Source organism: Dermacentor andersoni, chromosome 1 (genome assembly GCF_023375885.2).
Source record: "Dermacentor andersoni chromosome 1, qqDerAnde1_hic_scaffold, whole genome shotgun sequence".
In the NCBI taxonomy this organism is placed as follows: Eukaryota; Metazoa; Arthropoda; class Arachnida; order Ixodida; family Ixodidae; genus Dermacentor; species Dermacentor andersoni.
The window spans coordinates 230104900-230126376 of NC_092814.1; the positions used below are offsets into that span (position 1 = coordinate 230104900).

General features: G+C 48.8%; 1 long non-coding RNA gene across 2 annotated transcripts in view; it reads left to right on the forward strand.

The window, feature by feature from the left end:
* Positions 1-20919, forward strand: part of LOC129380995 (uncharacterized) — a 40724-nt gene extending 19805 nt beyond the window's left edge. For both annotated transcript variants that reach the window (XR_008609227.2, XR_008609226.1), the window contains exons 2-3: positions 3804-3941; positions 20634-20919. This is a non-coding gene — a long non-coding RNA (uncharacterized lncRNA). The remainder of the gene's footprint in view (positions 1-3803; positions 3942-20633) is intronic.
* The last annotated feature ends 558 nt before the right edge of the window (positions 20920-21477 follow it).

Sequence of the window (21477 nt, forward strand, 5' to 3'; positions counted from 1 at the left end):
ACACCAGCATATTATAACTTGCACAGAATTCCCTTGATTCAAAAAAGACGTGTTCATTCCATTTACGATGCAGCATATGGCTCACCAAGCGCTGATCTTTTCGGAAAATGCCGAATGATTAGCGCACATAACTTGTAGAGATATCGGCTAAGTGTAAAATATAAACTTAAGACGCAAAGAAACATTTATAATCTGGAATGTCTGGTACACTTCGAGCAAAATATACTGAATTACCCAACAAGACATGGGTTTTAGGGCCTTGGGTTTTACGTACACCTCATCTGAATTTTAGCAAATAGTGTCTGCGCTTTACATTGCTTTCGCTTATTAACAACTATCATGCTAACAACTTTGATACTTTTGCTTCCAAGTGTCGCGAGCTACTCGAAATGTATACATTATTTTAAATATTACATATTAATAATGTTATTGTCTCATGAAATAACGTACTTTGCCCATCGATTTTGCTTCTGCTCGTTCAAGCTATATTTTACTGCTTGTGTAAGCTGACCGTGTGTTAATTGTGTGCGCTGTATCACGCTGATGCCAAAATGTATTTCATTAAGGGCTGGGGGCTCGTCAAGCTCAACTGCAGCTTTTATCTGCAGTCGTACCACCAGTTTGTTGTACGTGGTGGCAAATGAACTCAGTTCATTTCTACAAATTTGCCGGTTTCATGCCTGTGGCGATAAAGGAAACTGGCGCGCGCGTACGCGAATGTGCGTTCTCGTGCACTCGTGCGTCGCATTGTGACCCACGCGGCGAGCATCTCAGACATCTAGCTCGTGTTGGCGTGCTACAAGCATACGTGCGATCGTGGCCTCATGGTTAGAGCATCCGGCTGCTGTGCCATCATCAGGATCGTAATTAACTTTTTTTTTTAAGTGTGAGCAGTTCAGCAAGACGCCAGCAGCACTCTGCGGCGCCACGGTTAAGCGGGAGACACATGGTGCGATTTTCTGTGCGATCTGTCGTGCGGCGCGTCGTGTGCGACTTGCCGCATGCGGCGATTCGGGACACATGGTACGAATGACCGAGCGGCGGGTAGCTCCGCCCAGAACCGGCGCCCCTGCGTGGAAGCTCGGAATGCTGCGTAACTTCGAACGGAAAGTGAAAGCAAACGTATTTGCACAGCTCTCTTGTTTGAAACAAACGATGACAATATAAACACGCCTATGCAAGCACTGTAGACGTGTTTCCACAAGGCCGCGTCAGCAGTAACGGCTCCTTTGACAGCCGCCGATGGCTATAGGAGCCGGCAGGCACAGCTCGCTCGGCCATCGAATCCGACACCGGTGGCGCTTGTGACACGATCGCTTGCAGCTCGTATAACGAAGTGTCTATGTTAGTCGCCACAACGTGTACACAGTTATCGTACGCTTAATTTGCAGCACATTTGATTTCATTGGCGCCGACGGAAGCGAACGAGCATGCCAGGCGAGCTTGCGATCGCTGGGAGACTGTAGGCCTAGCTCGCCGGCCGGCTATCCGAGGACGAGGGCCCATGCCGATGCGTCTGCAGCACGTAATAAAGCGCCTAAATTCATCAGCACAATCAATGCCTGAACATTTATGTTTCTCTTAAGTGAAAATACGGTTAGTTTTCTCGGTGCCGTTAGTAGCGATGAGTAAGCACGCCAGTCAGGCGAGCCGCTTCGTATAGACGATTGCTGGCGCATCTGCGCTGACCGCGTCCGATTGCAAATCGCGCTAAGTATTTACTATATCGCACAACGTTTTATAACATGCACTCTTTCGAGGCCACTTTATTCTATCAGTTATTTCGTGTCAGAAACAAATTGCAGCTTATTTATTATGTGCCGCCGTCAACGGCGAAAAAGGCCTTCGTTTCGACCAGGGAGAAAAAAAACAGACATGATCGGAGCGGCGAGGCGCTTGCTCGCCGGCCCCGCCCCGTCGGGTCTACGTGGCCGTGACGTTCGCGCTACCCGCGCTGTCATTGGCTGCGGCCGCCCGACCGATGCGGCAGTCGCACGACAATATTCAGCGAGTTGGTCGCATGCGGGGCGTGCGATTCGGCGCCGCGTGCGGCGGATTTGGTTGAAAACCTGTTGAGTGCGGCTGCCGATGCGAATGGTCGTACGACCGATCGCACCCAAAATCGCACCATGTGTCTCCCGCTTTATGAGAGTCCAGGAGAGTTCGCAAAGAAAGCTTCGCTTTAATAGAACACAAGGCATTAGAGGCGTTGATACGTGTCGACAGATTACAAGAAGCGCAGTAGCGCCTGCACGGCCTTCTGATGCGATGATAAGTCCCGTCGATTCGGCATAACTCTTTCTTCCGACAGAGGTCGGTCCTCCAACTGGTTGAGCCCGGCGGAAAGCGATTGTCTCTATACGCTGTGCTGCGGGCACTGACACAGATCATGACGTATTGTTTCCTCATCGTCGCAGTGGTCACAGGCTGCGGTGTCGCCCGTCCCTATGCGGAACGCCCAACCATAGCCTACACAAAAGGCGCGGGTCTCTTCGGGGAAGTCTTCATGAAAATAGAAGGCTTAAGGTAGCATCCAGGGAACATAAACAAGTATACCTGAAGTGTGGGTCATTCTATGTAGATGTGATGCATTGGTGTGCAAGCACGTGGAGCTTGCTTGAAGCGTCTGTCCATAGAAAGCGGCATTGATAGGCGGCGGTCTTCTGCATGGGCTAAACGTGTAGTTTGAGCGGTTCGTTCATTGCCGATAACACCACAGTGACTTGGCAGCCATTGAAGAATGACTTTGTGTCCTCTCTCGGTCAGGAGGTGCCTGCGTAATTTGCAAACACCAGCTATCCATGTGCACCGCGCCGCAAAGCTGACAGTAAACACTGCAGTGCGGCCTTCAAGTCGCAGAAAATCCACCATTTGTGTGTCGGTTAGTCATTAATAAAGCGAAATGCGACGCAATGCGCTGAAAGTTCTGCTGCTGTCAATATTGTCAAGTAAGAAATTTTTAACTTGACAGTGGTCCCCTCAAAATACCTGTTGTCCGAAAAAAAAACACATATCTCATCGCCGGCTCTTAAAGAGCTTACAACATTGCCCTTCTTACATGAGAAGTACCGAGACTACACAAGCACATATACACCGACGGCTCCGTGCTGTCTAGCAGTCTACCGTAGCTGTCGCCATAAGGATCTCAAAATGTTTGCAGTGCATCTGATGAGACGGTAGGGTTGCATGGAGGCCTATACTTGTAGAGCACATATTCAGCGCCAGACTCTCCGCACTGCTTGTAGTGCGTTGAGAATCGAAATCGTTGACGTTGCCTCGCAAGGAAGTGTTCGCAAACCTAGAACAGCTCTGCAATGCGAGATATAGGTTTTCGGCGGCCCAATGAATGGCAGGAAGTCATCCGTAGTTGAGACGCCAGCTGATCCCCATGGCGCTGCACCTTCTCCGTTGCGCTGCTGAGCTCGAAGGCGTCGGTTCGATCCGGGTCGCAGCGGCCGCATTTTGATGGGGAAACGCTGATGGGGAAACGCTGATGGGGAAATGCGGAAACGCTCGCGTACCTGGATAAAGGTGCACGTTATAGAACTCCAGGTGGTGAGAATTATTCCGGAGTTCCGAACCATGGCATGCTTCATAACAAGATCATGGTTTTAACAAGTAATACCCTAGAACTTAATTTTAGTAATTTTAATCTTCTGCATGACTCTGTCAACTCTGAAGCGATAGACGTTCTGTCTATATGTCCGTTCCACGCGCTAACGAATCGCTTGAAGGCTCTCTAGAACGATGACAAAGTGTGTGCACCTACATGTTTGCAATAGTGACTTTGTGGTGTCCTGCAGGGTACATTTGATGGCGTCCTGGAGGCCACATCATAAACCATCTCGATGTCGATCTTCTGTCATGTGCTGAATTGACGGTATATCAACAGGTCTAGTGGCACATGGTAACCTAAAATTACGCAGTGCTTCTAACCTCAGGTAAGTTGGCGGTGGGTATTTCCATGCATGGAAATGCCCCTCGGCAATCGCACCTTCAGAAAATACAGAGCAAAACAACTGCCAAGTTTAGGCAGCTGCAAGTCTGTATGCCGAACTATGTAGAGAGATGAGGCTCTCAATGCTTAGATTTATAGATTTATTTATTCAGCTACCTCACAGGTTCCCGAAGGAGTATCGCGTGAGGGGAGGATACAGCGAAATAGCAAAAAGAAAGGAGTACAAAGAAATTATACATTTTTAGCGAGTAAACATGAAAGAACAAATATCTTACAATATAAATAACGCGATAAATGAAACAAAACGACTGTGTGAAGTAGCAAAAAAGGAGTACCAAGAAATTGTGCTGTTACACGCTGACGAAGAAGGTGTTTTCAGCTTGGTCGGAAGTAGACGACGCTCTGGGCTTCGCGCGCTGTCTACCATCTTGTCAGCTGCTACCATCATTGTAAATATCCTGTAAATATACGTCTGACTGTTTTTAACCCCGTAAGATTTTTGGTGGAGGATGCGGGATCATTATCAAGACGGATTTACGCAGCGGGCGCTCCTTGGCTGCATCTACAATACCAGCATAAGGCGAGGATGCTTCGGGCCCGTCGGCACCCATGCCCACCGTCATTCTAGCAGAACCACGCGACAAAGGAAGCTTTTCTGGCACCCACGACACTGATGTTGAAGACTAGCTTCAACTATATGAGCGGGTAAGCTCCGGCAACCACTGGGATCAGACCATCATGCTCGCTAATTTGATATTTCACCTCGCGGGCACGGCACGCGTCTGGTTTCAGACCCACGAGGAGGAACTTACCAGCTGGGACATTTGTAAACAAAAGCTCAAGGATTTGTTTGGCAAGCCTGTTGGACGTCAGCGCGCCGCCCAAAAAGACCTCGCTTCGCGTGTCCAGACGTGCACTGAATCCTACCTCACGTACATCCAGGACGTGCTCGCTCTGTGCCGCAAAGTGGATCCAAAGATGTCCGAACCTTATAAAGTTACACATGTCATTAAGGGCATAGCAGATGATGCCTTCCACCTCCTTGTGTTCAAGAATTCTTCAACTGTGCAAGCCATTATTACCGAATGCCAGCGGTTTAAAGAAGCAAAGAGTCGCCGCATTGCCCAGCCTTTCCAACACGGCTGCTACGTCCACCTGCGAAGACCTCCGCAGTCCGGCCACGCCCAATCCATCTGATGACATCCTACATATCATCCGACGTGAAATAGAAGCCGCATCTCCTGTCACAACCCCAACCAATAGCCCCGACAATTGCCAGGCGACCGTATCACTGATACAGTCCGTCCTGCGCCAAGAATTGGCCAACATTGGCTTGACCAACGTCTGCTCAGTTAATCGGCCTGACTACACTCTGTCCAGACTGTTATACGCACCCGCAGCCTGACTGCCCCAACGCAGTATCGCAACCCGGCCGAATGGCGCACTCCAGACGACAAGCCTATATGCTTCACTTGTGACCGTATCGGCCATATTTCACGTCAATGCCGGTCTTCGTGGAATTCAATCCCCTGGCCCTACCTCCCATCCCACGGCCCTCACGCCTCGGTTCCCCCCGCAAACGCAGCCAGTAAATTCTGGCGACACTTCTCTTCCTACCCGCTCTAGCCGCTCTCCTTCGCCACGTCGCCGCTTCTCCCGATCGCCCCCATTTCGTCGATCAGCGTCCCCTAGCTCCTTCCAGCGCACCCTTCTGGAAAACTAACGGGTGCAGCACCTGTAGGTGATGCTGCCAAACCGACCCGACGCAAAAATCCTCTTCTGACGTTGCCCACAGAAGGGAACTTCATTAAACTGAACGTGGATGGTGTACCTGTTACGGCTCTGATTGACACTGGCGCGCACTTATATGTGATGAATGCTCAGCTTCGGAATCGTCTCAAGAATGTCCTCACTCTTGCCCCGTCGCTCGTGGTTTGAGTCACCGATGGTCGAACACCAGCCGTTATTGGCATGTGTCCCGCTCGCGTGAGTGTCGCCGGACACCATACTTCTGTTTTATTTTATGTTCTAGAGCACTGGGGAAAGGGGGGTGGGCTCACGACCTCATCCTGGGCCTTGACTTTCAAGTCTACACATTCCGCTTTGATGGAGTGTTCTGCTGCTGTTGTGCAACTCGCTCTACCTGCTTCTATTGACCCTCCCTATAGTGCTTCGATACTGCTATGTTCCACAGAGCATATTCACCTCCCTCACCGTGCCGTTACCTACATAGGTGTCTTCCCCGTTCAACCTATAGCAGACGGTGACTACATCATATCCCCTAATCCGGATGTCCTGCTCTCGAATAACGTCGCTTTTCCTCACACCGTCATTACCATTTCGGACAACACGTCCTACCTTCCGCTTGTGAACTTTGGACTTTGTACGCAAGTACTCCCGCGCGGAATATCCCTGGCGCAAATAACGCCGGCCAGAGACTACGACATTTCGGCTTGTAACAACTTGTGACTTGGGCAACTTGTAACAGCTCCTCGTGCTCAACTCTTGCTTCGCCCCCTTTCCTTCAGACTTGAATGCCCTAACGAAAATGATTGCTCCCGATCTCTCGCCCCAGCGTGCTCAAGAATTACGTTGCCTCCTTGCCTCATACTGGGACATATTCCACCTTGGAGAGCGCCCTCTAGGACAAACATTTGTCGTAAAACATCAAATAAACACCGGTGATGCGAGCCCCATCCATCGGCGACCCTACCGCGTCTCGCCTACTGAGCGACACATCATCCAAACATGAAGTTGACAAGATGCTTTCTCGAGATATCATTGAACCTTCTTACAGCCCATGGGCATCCCCTGTTGTACTAGTTAAAAAGAAGGACAATAGTTGGCGATTTTGCGTGGATTATCGACACCTGAACAAGGTAACAAAGAGGGACGTCTATCCGCTACCACGCATTGACGATGCCCTGGATTGCCTGCATGGAGCACAATATTTTTCGTCCATCGACCTTCGCCCCGGCTACTGGCAAATTGCCGTCGATGACATGGACCACGAGAAGACAGCTTTTATTACTCCCGATGGCTTGTATCAGTTCAGAGTGATGCCTTTCGGTTTATGTAATGCCCCGGCCACATTTGAACGAATGATGGACGCCCTCCTACACGGTTTCAAGTGGTCCATCTGCCTCGGTTACCTGGACGACGTGATCGTTTTTTCTCCGACTTTTGCGAGACACCTCGAACGCCTATCGACGATCCTATGTGTTTTCCGTCAGGCGGGGATGCAACTAAATTCGTCCAAGTGCCACTTCGGTCGTCGTGAAATTTCTGTGCTCGGGCATCTCGTCGATTCTTCTGGCGTACGCCCTGATCACGATAAAATACGGACAGTAAAGGACTTTCCCGTGCCAACATGTGCCAAGGATGTTCGCATCTTCTTGGGCCTTTGCTCCTACTTCCGTCAGTTTGTCCGAAATTTTACGAACGTTGCGCGCCCTCTCCTCAAGAAAGGCGCTGCATTCATTTGGGGCCCTGAGCAAGCTGGTGCTTTCACCGAGCTGATTGGGCTGCTTACGTCCCCGCCAATTCTCGCTCACTTTGGTGCGTCAGCTCCAACAGAAGACCGTACCGATGCCAGTGGCCACAGTATTGGAGGTATCTTGGCACAGAAACAACAAGGGCGAGAACGTGTTATTGCCTACGCCAGCCGCATTCTTTCCTCTGCTGAGCGCAAATATTATATCACCGAACGCCAGGGTCTGGTTCTCGTTTGGGCAGTGGGTAAATCCGCCCCTATTTGTACGGCCACCAATTCACATACATCACTTATCACCACGCTCTGTATTGGCTTTCGTCCCTCAAAGATCCTTCAGGGCGCCTTGGCCGCTGGGCTCTGCCTTCAAGAATACAACTATCCAGTTGTATACAAAACTGGCCGGTTACATCAAGATGCGGACTGCTTGTCGCGCTATCCTGTCGACCCTCCAGACGTTGCTGCGGCCGGAATACCTGTCGCCGTTCTCTCACTGGGTGCTTTTCGCGATATTTGAGCCGAACAACGTCGGGACATCTCCTTACAAGACCTTATTCAACGGCTCACTTCAACGACGCCTGATCCTTCCCTTCGCATGCTTGAACTTCAAGATGGTATATTGTACCGCTCTAACATGGGCCCGGACGGCCCTCACCGACTCTTCATTGTGCCTGAGCATCTGCGTCAGATTGTTCTCGCCCAGCTTCATGATGTACAGACTGCAGGTCACCTTGGCGTGTCATGGACTTATGACCGCGTTCGTCGGCGCTTCTTTTGGCCTGGTCTATACCGTGACGTCTGCCGTTATGTCGCTGCGTGTGACCTTTGTCAACGACACAAAAAGCCGACCACACTCCCTGCTGGTCGCCTTCAACCAGTTGACGTACCATCAGAACCCTTCTTGCGTGTAGGTGTTCATCTCTTAGGCCCTTTTCCTACGTCTGCTTCGGGAAACAAGTGGACTACGCCACCCGATATGCAATCACACGGGCTCTTCCGACAAGCTGTGCAACCGATGTCGCCGACTTCCTCCTAGAGAACGTCATCCTTCACCACGGCGCCCCTCGACAGCTCCTCACCGACTGAAGCCGCTACTTTCTTTCTAAAGTTGTCAATGGCATTCTACACTAGTGCGCGACTAAACACAAACTTGCTGCTGCTTACCACCCACAAACGAACGGTCTAACCGAGCGTCTTAACCGCACCTTTACTGACATGCTGTCCATGTATGTCTCCGCTGACCATCGTGACTGGGATGTTGTGCTGCTGTTCGTTACCTTCGCCTATAATTCGTCTCGCCGTGATACCGCAGACTTCTCTCCAATCTTCCTCTTGTTTGGCCGCGACCCTACGCTGCATTTCGACACCGTTCTGCCTGCTAGTCTGAATTCCACATCCGAGTACGCCCGTGAAGCCATACTCAAAGCACAAGAAGCACGCCATATTGCCCGACGTCGACTTGTGGAGTCGCAGGACAATCAGCGGTGCTTATATGACGCCCGCCATCGTGACGTCCATTACACACCGGGCGCCCTGGTTCTCCTTTGGTCGCCGTCGCGACGCGTTGGCCTCTCGGAGAATTTACTTTCATGCTACTCTGGCCCTTACCGTGTCTTGCGTCAAGTAACTGACGTCACGTACGAAATCACCCCTCTTGAGCCAATCGTGGCTCAGCATCGCTCCGATGTGGTCCACGTCGCGCGTCTTAAGTTGACGAAGCTGACGAAGAAGATGTTTGCAACTTGGTGGGAAGAAGACGATGCTCTGGGCTTCGCGCGCTGTCTACTGTCTTATCAGCTGCTACAATCATTGTACATGTCCTGTAAATATACGTCTGAACGTTTTTAACCCCTTAACAATACAAATGGTTGCTGGTGAAGATGAAAGAACAAGTCTCTAACAATGTTAACGCAATACAAAAAACACTATACAACTTCGCTAAAGGTGCGCAATAAGGTTAGTTGTGATGAGATATGGAAATAATACGCATAAGCGTGCTTTGAAGGATACAGGGTCAAGAATGTCAACTATGTCGTTCTATACCTATTCTTACCTATTAGTGTTCTCAAGTTCATACCTATTAGTGAGAGACCATGACGTTTCGACCTCTCCAATGAAACTGCGCTTTCCTGAAAGAACCGCTGGGCGTAAAGTGCGTCGCAATTTATCCCCAGGAGAGGCGTCGTGACGTCACCATACCCTGAAGTCCACTCTAGTCGAATGTACTTGAAGGAGACATGCAGGCTTTCAGAGGTATAAACAAGAGCTTCTTTTTTTTTTTTTCAGTGGGGCATACATACTCATTGTAACCTTAAGGTGGTAAGCTGATGAACAAACACAAGAGCACGGCGTATGCTCACGGCAATGAAGAGTACATGGCTCTGAGTATGTCTGGCACTCTGTCTCCGTTAAACATAATGTCGTCAGAGGTATACGCAAGGACTAAGGTCGCGAGGAAGAGCGAAAACCTTGTACTCATGCGCCTTGTAAATACACTGTTGGTTTCAGCGGAACAGGATGGTGATTCGAATAGAGGCGCATATCTTTGGAAGAGAATTCACTTTCCCCTACATACAAAAGCCTGAAGCGCAGATGCCGGACCAGAGAGCATCATCCGCCCACGCATGCAGCGTCCCGAAGGGTCCTCGAGGCTGTTGCATATCGAGTCGTGTGGGAAGCGAGGAGCCGCCGCTGATGCGCGGAAGCGGAGCGCCGGCCGGTATAGGCGGTGAGCCTGACGTAAGAGCTTCGGGATTACACTGTCCGGAACAACGGTCCCGCCGCCCTGATCCGTACTGGCTCACACGTGGCAGAGACACGTGCTTGCTTCCCTATACTTTCTCGCAGAACGAGCGTCATTGGCGAACGACACGGGTCGGATCACTCGCAGGATTAAACCGACACGCGGAAAAGAGCGCACGCGCTTGCTAATCTTGCCGTTAATGCTTTTCTATCGCTGTGTTTCTCGTATCGTAACAAAGGGACGACGGGGTGACGCAAAGTGGACTCTTGTCTCCTACCGAAACAGCTGTTGAACGTACATATCTTGCAAAGCATATGCCCAGTGCCAAGGATTATGCGTGAGCTGTTAATAAAGTAACGGTAGTGTCGAGTACTTGCAACAACGTGTGTCGCCGGAAGGAATATAATGAAGCATACATGGCGTATGAGAGCCACTGTTGAACATGGAAGCGCGCGTGGCTATAGAATGCATTAATGGATTTTTGATCATATGGTAACTCTATCGGAGTACAAAGCATTATGAATGTTAGTCGAATACGCCAAGCTTCCTGTAACTGATGTTCATCAACAAACTGGCTCGGGTAAACTGCAATGACTGTAATCAGCATGCCATGCTTGTGTGGTGGCGTGTGAAACAGTTTGATGTTGATTGAACGCTATAGCCACCTGGCAGTCTTGTCTTCTGCTATATAAGCCCTTGTTTTCGCAGCAGTACAGAGAAGAATAGAGTAGACGGAGCATGTTCTATCTCAATCTCTCCACAGCAACCTACGTAGCGCAAAACAGAGATTGTCCTGAAAATTATTCTATGCACGCTATAACGACATGGGTATATGTGACCTCATATATTTACACACCACGTAGATGAACGAAGTTATTTTCTTTCTGCCCACTGATATAAATGATGATACTTTCCTCCCAGTGATAGAATAAGTAACAGTAAGCTACGCTATAGTAAGCCACGCGCAAGCCACGAGCGGGTGCATGCACAACACGACCCAGAGTGGGGCTAAGCCCGCTTCTTTCGTCTATCTACTGTGGGCGGGAACAATACTCGCCAAACATTACTTAACTGCAGCTCGGAGTGCGAGTGTGTAGCGTGACGGGGTAACAAAGCTGAATAACAACGTTCCCTGCGGCCTTTTCACATTCTGCATAGTTTGAATTTCGGTATTCCCGTGTCACGAGAAACGCGATCGACCCCAAGCCTTGTCCGCGAACGCTGAGCGCAAAGCTGAAGCGAAGAAGAAAAGTCGGAGGGGGAAAAAAAGAGGAAGCAGCAAATTCACCATAAAGACGGACGTCGTGGTGGAGCGGCGGGCCTCAATTTAGCAAAAATTGCGAGCGAAAAGCGCGCGTAGCAAACGCGCCAAACACCAGCAGGCGTTCTACTACAGGCGCAGGATTCCGACGTACAGGGAGCGGCGTGGAATTCGGAGGGCTAGCGGGTTGCTCGGGGCCGAGCAGGGAACGACTAGGAAAAGGCCACTGTTCTTCAAGTGTCCGCGGCGGTGGTGGCAGCGATGTCGTGAGGCACGCCGCACACGCCTTGGCGGGAGAACGGGGCGACGCTGCGAAAGATCAAGGAGGGCCTGTAGCGGGTGGAGTGGGAGGACAGGAGCAATCACTCACGCGGAGCGACGAAAAATTCAATTTAAGGAGCCTTCACGCTGCTGCCTGTCTCTGGGAACAGATTTTAATTAGCCGCTCACGCCACTTACCACCGTTCGCACACTTATCACGCAATCACACCGATGCGTTTCTGTCTGCCTCTATCGCTCTCTGTCATTTTAATCTTTTACGTAAACTTTGGGTTATACTTTAAGGAAATTTACCGAGCGTTCTTTAAGAACGAAAAATATGCCTGTGGTCTAGTGCGCAGCTCGCAGCAAAACAGTATCGGGCGTGCATGGCAACCAGCACGACGTGGTAAGACCACGCGTCAATGTAATCAGCCGCTCTAGGCAAGCTTTTCTATTTTTCTATACACTTACCTCTGCTTTACAGTTCTTTTTTAGGCACCTAGAATGTTCATTCGGGCGCTCATTCACGGAAGCACTAGCGACGTTGTGTGGTTTAGGCAACACTTCAAATATTGCACGATGGTCGCCTGGAAATGGTTTCTTGACGAACACGGTGTGAGGCAGGCAAAGGAAGCTTGGCTCACTAGAAAAAAATTGAATTAATTTAGGAGGTAAGGTTTTCACAACGCAGATTTCTATAAATCGTACGGGGTGCAATTCACAGCTTTTGTTTCCTTGTTACTTCGCCTCTGGATTTCTTAGTTTCCTGCATTTTATGTTCAGCGAAGTATAAAAACGTCTTCTTAACTAATAATAACCGATTTTCCAATATTTTCTAACTAAATTTCTTTTCTTAGTTACTAACAATAACACGTAAGTCCAAGCTATGCGCTCTAAGCCTCTATGTATACTCTCTCTGCTTTGTTCTTGCGCACTCATCCGAAAGCATATCTACATATGGGAGATCGCAACATGACCAGATATCACTTTTTTTTCTCAATTTAAGATAAAATTGCACTTTCTAGCATCAAGCGTGCACCTCTTTCAATAAGTGTAAAAAAATATGCTGTAAACGATATAAATTACGTATCGAGTTATAGAACTGGATAGGAGGCACTGTGAGCTGCTCGCGGGACTACTTATTCACCGCCTGTAAGAAATTCACTAAAATAACGAAATACCGACGCTCGTGAAATTGAAGCCGTTTATAGTTACTGTGACCATATTGTTGAAGCGACGCGGACAAGAAGCGACAAGGACGGTGTGCTACAGCGGAATATAGCACGCACCGTCCTTGTGCTTCTTTCTTGTCCGCGTCGCATAAGCCCTATGGCCACAGTAGCTGCATAAAACCTATGTAGCCCCAAAAAATATGTTGCGAGTCCATTCATGGCATATTTGGAGCTTACTTTCTTTGTTCCTCTATTCCTTCCTTCCTTCCTTCCTTCCTTCCTTCCTTCCTTCCTTCCTTCCTTCCTTCTTCCCTTTCTTTCTTTCTTTCTTTCTTTCTTTCTTTCTTTTTTCTATACCTCACTGCGGTAAAGCGTCGTTTAATTCACAGGAAGGTAACGGAGGGTTTTGCTGCGAGTTAGACAGAAGGCTTTGGAGACGGTGGCACAAACGATGCGGTGTATATGGAGACTTTCCGGCACAGGTACTGGCCTATGGTGCTGACATTGTTCGAGGGCTTATTCCGGCTACAGGTTAACGCTAAAGAGACACTTACCTCACTAGGGAGCTTCGAATGTGGAACTTTCGTAGTGATCCACTCTTAGCACAAGCTCCCTCTCCTTCCTGACCTAGCTGCCACTGGACATGTTTTCTAGATGTCCCAAAAAAACTACTTTCTATTCTATGCCCTTTATCGAATTAGCATCGAGCCATAATATTTATATACATTTAGCCGTCTCCTTCCATGGAGTCGCTCGTTGCCCGTGTCGGTTCGCTGTTCACGGGAGCCTATGCAAGGGGATATGCTCGGAGATTTCTGTACGCGGAGAGGAACACGTTGCGCGCTTATACAAAGCTTAACTACAGTGCACCCTGCTGAGCTGCATAGGGTGGTGGGACTTCCCTACAAGTGATGAGCAAAAATCATCTACGTAGATAGCGTCCTCAGGCTTCGGACGGCGAAGTAAGCGCTCTCGCCGCTATCGGAGGAGCCGACTGGTACGCTCAAGAACTCGCTTGGGCCGCGGACCTCTGAGCCCATGGTGTAACTCTTTCATGACAAGTTGAGATTACGGACGACACTCCTGGCGTGAGATGGAAACCTCGCTCGCAGATAAGCGTTCACCTTCTCGTGGGCCTCAGCAGCAACTTAGCCAGTTTTTGAGACTAATCCGACAACGAAGGTCAAGGCTTCATCGTCGCGTCGTCGGCGCTCAATCGCCGTCAGCTGACGCAGGCGCTGACCGGCTTCGTTTTTCCCCTCATTTTTTTTTTCGCTGGCCCCGTACGTGGGCCAATAACGCCGAAAGCAGAAGCAGGCGGACGGCCGGCGATAACTCGGCAAGATGGACAGCGGCCAAAAAGGGAGGGCAGAGAAGGCTCTTCGCTCGCTTGTCGCGGTGGCAGTGGCGGCCGCTTTTGATCAATGCCGGCTCTGACCTATCCTTCTTCTTCACGTGTCCCCTGCGATACCTTTCGCCCCGTGCGACTATCCGTCATCCTCCGCAAATGACCGCTATAAATCACTGGCGGCGGCAGCGGCGGGGCGCAGGCCGTGTCCGCGGCTCGAACCCCGCTGCCACCCCCCTTTTTCCCCGCCGCCCACCACTCACCCCCGCTTCCGTTTCGCCTCGGACGGCGTATACGCATTACTACTATGGGGACGCTGTATACGACCGCCTCTCATATCGCGATGGAAGGGCCGGCACGGCCAAAACCTGCCACGCACAAAGACAAAGCGTCGGCAGCGTCACGTACCAAAGCCGGAGACTCCCGTGTCGGTCACCCAGCACCCGCCCCTTGCTGCCTTGCTTTTGGGGATCGTCACGCGTGACTACCGCCGGAGGCGTAGCTGCCTGCCGCGTGGGGAGACCACTCACTTTTTGCTGGCGATCATATTATACGCCGGCCACATGTGAACGACGTGAAGAGCGGAAGGTAAAGACAAACGACGCCGCTGGAGCGCGTTGTTGTATAAGAAAAAATAATAAAGACAGAAAGGCGCAGTAGGAGGCAATAAAAGGACACGGGAAAAACTTTGCGGGAACGAACTAAAAGTGATGCCGTGAGCCGGGAGAAGTGGAGCGGGTGCCATGATCATCGTAGCTTGCCCAAAAACGCGAATCTGACGCGATTTAGTGAGCTACTAGGACGACCGCAATGAATAAAACAGAAGGCAATCGCCGAATACAGCAGAAGGAAAAGATAAAAACCAGAACGAGCCAAAACCTGGTTGAAAGCAACGTACCGGTGCCTAGCGAAATTCAACGAGGTAACTCAAAAAGAAAGCCTCGGCGATCGAAGGCTTTGCAGGAAAGGCGCATTTTTGTACCTGCCCAAAGAAAGCTTAGCGCTTAGAAAACACCTACCCGCAAGCTGGTGAAATTGGCCCGTGTGGCAGGAACCGACCGGGGCGCACGAGAAATCACAAGATACAGACTTTGACGTCACGGGGCGCCGCGTCGCTTCTTGCTGCAACTGGGCTTCCGGTTCTGGCGAGTTAGACCTAAATTCATTCAACTAACGCTATTAGCCTGTACGCATAGATATCGGTATAGATTTTTTTCTATCTCTAGAGCTGCGCCTGTAATCCTATATCTCAAAATGAGTATGCAGTCATCCACGATTGCATGTTTCGAATGACTTACGTGTTCCGGCGAGATCTGATTTGTTCAAAAGGCAGCAACAAGTGAAATATGGCTTTGTGCAATATTCAGTTAGCGCAACGGCATGCTCCAAGAGCGTAGCGCATGATCAATGATGGAAGAATGCAGCTGGCGATTACCGAACATTTTTATTCCAATTCAGACATGTTCATTTGTCTAGTTAATTCAAAGTCTCACCTAGTGAATTAGATATATCATTGCTTCTTTCACTTACGTTATATTTTATGATGATTCAAATGAGTGACCGTTGAGTTTTCTTAAATGTGCTTCCGGCTCTTACTTACAGTGTTGCATGGCTGCAGCTGTACACCTTCAGTATAAATTTAGACGTCAGTTAAAAACAGCAAATAAAGAAAGGGGGAAAAAAGCTGATGGCAACGCCTGTTACATGTAATTACATGAAAAGGCGACTTGTACGCATGCTGCAGTGCCAAGTGTTACACTGTTACAAATGCAGGCGAACTTGGAAACGCAACATCGCAAGTATACTCCGGCTCATTAGCGTTTTAGATTATGTTGGTAGCACCTTATACCGCTCTTTAAATAAAGCTGGCAGACACGGTGGCGAGTTTGTATTCCATGTATGAATAAGTTGCTCTAAATACAGGTTATGGGAAAACAACACAAATGGTAGACGGAACAAGACATGAAACTCAGTGCCATTAAAAAATATTACACTTGCACTGATACCCCTTACTTTAATTGTTAGGTGCAGGAAATACAATTGGTATGTCGTGCCTGCTTGCCACGATCTTCGCGACGTTTTCAACCTTCCACACGTGGTTTTGTGTCTCGTTCCGTTTAGCACTCGTTTCGTTTTTCAGTAAGTGTGCAGCGTAGCTTAATCGGACCATGCCCTTACTTCCACGCCACACGGGCCGCTGTTCACACTTTCATTTACTTTTGAAGTGATCGGGAAGTTCATTTACTTTCTCTTGCCAAAATGAGTCTTAGATTCGCGCGGAAGGCATGAGAGCGATCTTTTCACGTCAATAAGATGTGCAGGGAGGTGTACATGGCTTAAGGTTTAGCGATACGCTCCATTTCACGCACACTTCCAGAACCAACTAAACTAAACAACAAGGCAGTACAGAACCTCGAAATATACAGCAGGCGTTTAAGACCATGCAGAAAAATTCGCCCGTATACGCGAAGCAGTGACACGATAGCTGGCGGAATATAATGCGCAGTACGTAATAGACTGTTTCGTGCGGTATTTGTTGGAGTGAACACTCTTAGCTGCGAGTGAGCAATCTCCTTTCAAGAGGTAAATGAAGTGCGAACCCTATTCGCTTGTGAAAGTTGCGTCTCCCTGTGGTGAAGTGGAGCTACTTGGCTTTTCTTCCTCACCTATCCGACTTGGCCACTGGTCGCCCCTAAAACCAACCCTTGAGCTTCCTACTGCTTGAATCGCTCGGCTTTCGTAAAATTTATATTTGCGCTAACCTATTATTGGGCCTCACGCGATCCTCGAGAAAGCAAGACGATGTCAGCGCTATCCAACCAACATTAGAAGAAGTCGAGCGCGAGAAGAAGTCTAATGAAGACGAAGCAGGCGCTCTCAAGCATTGTCATCACACACGGGGAAGAAGAAAATGTAATTTAGGACTGCCTCCACAACTGGGAAGGCGACGTGCGAGAACTCGAAAAAAGCGCCGACGCCAGCTCTATATCCAGTAAACAGATGTTGAGCAGCCGTTTGTCAATCATAGGAGCTGCTGGCTCAATCGGGCTACGCAGGATCAGTATTGCGCACTGCTGTAGCATCGGCAGAAATAAATACCGTGAAAGAGAGAGAAAGAAAAGAAAGGCAGATTGGCTGAGAGGCAGAATCCTGAACTGCCAATCTGTTGGTCGTATATAACTTCGAATTCTCGAGCTACAGTGAGAATATTACTTTGTAATTTTCTTGCAAACGATTTTGGGATTCCAGCAACGAACACCGGCGGACATCAAAACGACCACGGCAGTGAGCCCATAACAGCTATCATCGCATTATCGTACAAAGAGAGAATAGTCGTGTCTCTGGCACTGAATTCATCCAGTAAACGAGGTACCCCTGCCCCTGCCAACGAGGTATGTGGGGCTATCCTTAAGGGAAGGCGTAGTTGGCGCATATAAATGAGCTTTAGGCAGACGTATACAGATAATAAAATGACTTTTTTCATAAATACCCGCATGTAATAAACTACGAACAGTGCTGGTGACGATATGTTGTCGGATTAGGTGGCATTGAAAGGTGCAGAACTCGGCTTATCCGTTTACATGAAAATTTCAGCAGTGGCGTAAGCTTACTGAATCTACATTTAATTTTTCCTTACCGTTGTACAGCACAAGGACTCTTCTTGTGCATTCTTGTTGAAAACGGTATCACAATTTGTCGCCCCACAAAGCGCTGTTGCTGGCTACGTCCTGTCATTTTTCTAATACATTCTAGAACTGGTACAGCGCAACATACAAAGGAAGAAACAAGCCAAGCCGGCCAGATAAAGGAACAGAGCACTGACTTCCAACTGGTTTAGTGGCAAGTTGCACGAAAATATATACCTATAAGAAAGCATCAGGACATGTCGTCACAACACTTCACAAAACGTCACACCGAAAGGAGGCTCCACCATTATGAGTCACAGAACGCACAATTCTGTCACGCAAGGTTAAACTGATCAATAAATCTTGCTTCCTGTGGAGATAGGCACAAAGATGGCGCGCTAACGCACGTGCTGCAAGCCCTTGCTATGAGATCAGCTTCAATGATCTCCCGCGTAAGTTGTGATGGGTGCTTTTTTATCATTTCACACCGATAAAAACTCGGTTTACATCCACAGTCGCGACAGTGCATTCCTAAGTGCCCCTGTATAGCCCGGTGCACATTGTAATCATGTTCTTTTAGCCTTTCATTAAGGCAGCGACCAGTTTGACCTATATATCTCTTCCCGCATGATAGTGGAATGGAATAAACAACTCCAACAACGCAAGACTGAAAACGCTCCTTGTGCATGAACGCATTTGTGCTGAACGCAATGTGTGTGAACGCATTTACGACAGTACAGAGCCTGCGTAGCGCGACCGGCGCAGAAAACACTACTTCCACGTTACCCTTGCAGCCAATCTTTTTTTAATTAATCTCTGAGAGACGTTATGCAAATATGGTATGACTACCGGACTCTCGTGATCATTATTTCTTTGATGGGCTTCGATGTCACTGTCCTTCTTTAGCTGCTTTAACAGCTTTTCAGCCATGGCCGACAGTAGTGTGGCCGGGTACCCGGCACACAAATGTCGATCAACTTGACCTGCAAAGCTGCGCTGCATGGTACGATGACAGGATTTCCTGAGGGCATTTGTGGTGTTTCTGCGCCGGTTACGCTACGCAGGCTCTGTACTGTCGTAAATGCGTTCCATCCGCGCACTACCGTCTGTTCGAGTATGGAGAAGAGGCGTTTTCAGTCTTGCGTTGTTGGAGTTGTTTATTCCATTCCACTATCATGCGGGAAGAGATATGTAGGTCAAACTGGTCGCTGCTTTAATGAAAGGCTAAAAGAACATGATTACAATGTGCACCGGGCTATACAGGGGCACTTAGGAATGCACTGTCGCGACTGTGGATATAAACCGAATTTTTATCGGTGTGAAATGCTAAAAAAGCACCCATCACAACTTACGCGGGAGATCATTGAAGCTGATCTCATAGCAAGGGCTTGCAGCACGTGCGTTAGCGCGCCATCTTTGTGCCTATCTCCACAGGAAGCAAGATTTCTTGATGAGTTTAACCTTGCGTGACAGAATTGTGCGTTCTGTGACTCATAATGGTGGAGCCTCCTATCGGTGTGACGTTTTGTGAAGTGTTGTGACGACTTGTCCTGATGCTTTCTTATAGGTATATATTTTCGTGCAACTTGCCACTAAACCAGTTGGAAGTCAGCGCTCTGTTCCTTTATCTGGCCGGCTCGGCTTGTTTCTTCCTTTGTATGTTGCGCTGCACCAGTTCTAGAATGCAATACCAACTCGTCCAATCCTCAACCTTAGTGAAGTTCTCTAATACAGCGACGGTGGCGTGGCTACGTGAGGCTAAAGCTGGATATTTTAAGTTGCTCTTCGCGTTATTGGGCAGAATCTGTGTGTGTACAAGCCCATGAAGCCACACCGTTACGTCACAGATGTGCTTATACTGAAGAGACCGAATCCATAAGCACTGATCGCAAATTTGAAGAAAATATAAAAAAAAATAGATCGACAGTTTTTCTTTTCAGTTTTTTTCTCTTCACTAACCTACAGACTGGCAAGTTTCACTCACATCGTCACAAATAAAACAGCGCACTAATTCTTTTATTTGGCCAGAGGACAGCCTTTTTGAAAGGGTGCTTTTCGGCAACTACAGAGCAGCAGCCTTCCATGGCGGTATTATTGATATAATCTGTCGTCGGTAGATGACCTGAGAGTGTAACCGCAGTAACGTGCACGCGCAGGACCTATAAACAAAAATCGGAAGGTTTTGCATAATCTTGCTTGCTCAAGAAGCATGTGGCAAAGCGGCAAGCGTATTGACGCACTCACGGCTTTGTAGATAGAACCTCAAAAGAGCTAGTGATTAACTGAACAACTGAGAGTGAAAACAGCAATATAAAAGAAAATGGGTGTTCTGATGAGTGTCTGCTTTTTTAGTATCGTCTGGAAAACCACATATTTTGGCATTAGAAGCTGTAAGTGGGACGAGTGAACGAAAAAAAAAGTGATGAGAGGTGATGGTGCTATCTTTAGCAATACTTCGGCATTGCTAAAGCCATCAATTAACAGCTGCGTCTTGTACAGAGTGTAAATGGCCTTTAAAGCAGCTGTCACACAGTAACCATGAGCCCGAAATTAAGTATCCAAGAGAAGTCAGCTGCCAATGCGTTCTAGACCAAAGAACAGCGTAAGCACTGTTCGCACGTCAGCGGGACAGATGCAAAATACGTAGGGTTTCAGGCCATTGGCAATGTTAGCAATTAGTGTTATCCGCGGAATGATTGCATCGGCAATAGGACTTAGTGAGCGCGATCTCGACACAGACGCTGTGCACCAAGCTGATTTTCATTTCCTGGCAGATGGAGAAACCGAAGCGGTCCAGATGAACCCAACCAACCGACCAAAGCTTGTCGCCTCAGCCATCAGGATGACGCGGCGATGGAAGCCCTATACCTGCCATGGACTTTCCCGGCAACCATCAATAATCGGGGTCACCAAGCCGCCAAAGCTGGAGTCAGAACTCGAGGTTCAAATGGACAGCGAAATGACTAAATGGCATTTCAATCTGGATACTACAGTTCTGCTTCCGTGGAGGTCAAATTTATAATGTGGTACGAGAAATGCGATGCTACCCCCCCCCCCCCCCCCCCCAACCTCCGTAGGCCTCGAAGTAATATTTATGTAAATAAAGACATCATCATCATGAACATCATCTCACTAGCACCACCAACACCACCTAATATAAGCTGTCTGTTTTGCTGCGTAATGAAAACTGCACCATTAAAATAACATCGCACATGCAAGTCCATGCCACAAGTGTCTGCACATATACGACCAAGAAATCGTGCATTGCAAGCTAGAGTGCAAGCGACCATTCGCCAAGCCTATTATCTACAGAACTGCTGATGCCATAGTGCACGAACACGCGAACCTAAACACACGAACCAAAAATTTCCAAAAAGGAGAAACGAATATGAAGTCGTTGCCAAGCAAACGAGAAGTTGGACACGTGCGCAAACGCGGCAGTCAGGTGGGATTGGAGCGACAGACGCCGTCTCATCTCTCTCACCACTCTTTCTCTCTATATATTAACGGCAAACCTGGAACAACCACCACTCCGCAAACAGAAATGGAAGCCAAGAGACGGAAAGGGAACAGCAGCGAACACGCCGTCAAAAGCAGCTTCCTTGTCGGCGGCAGAAG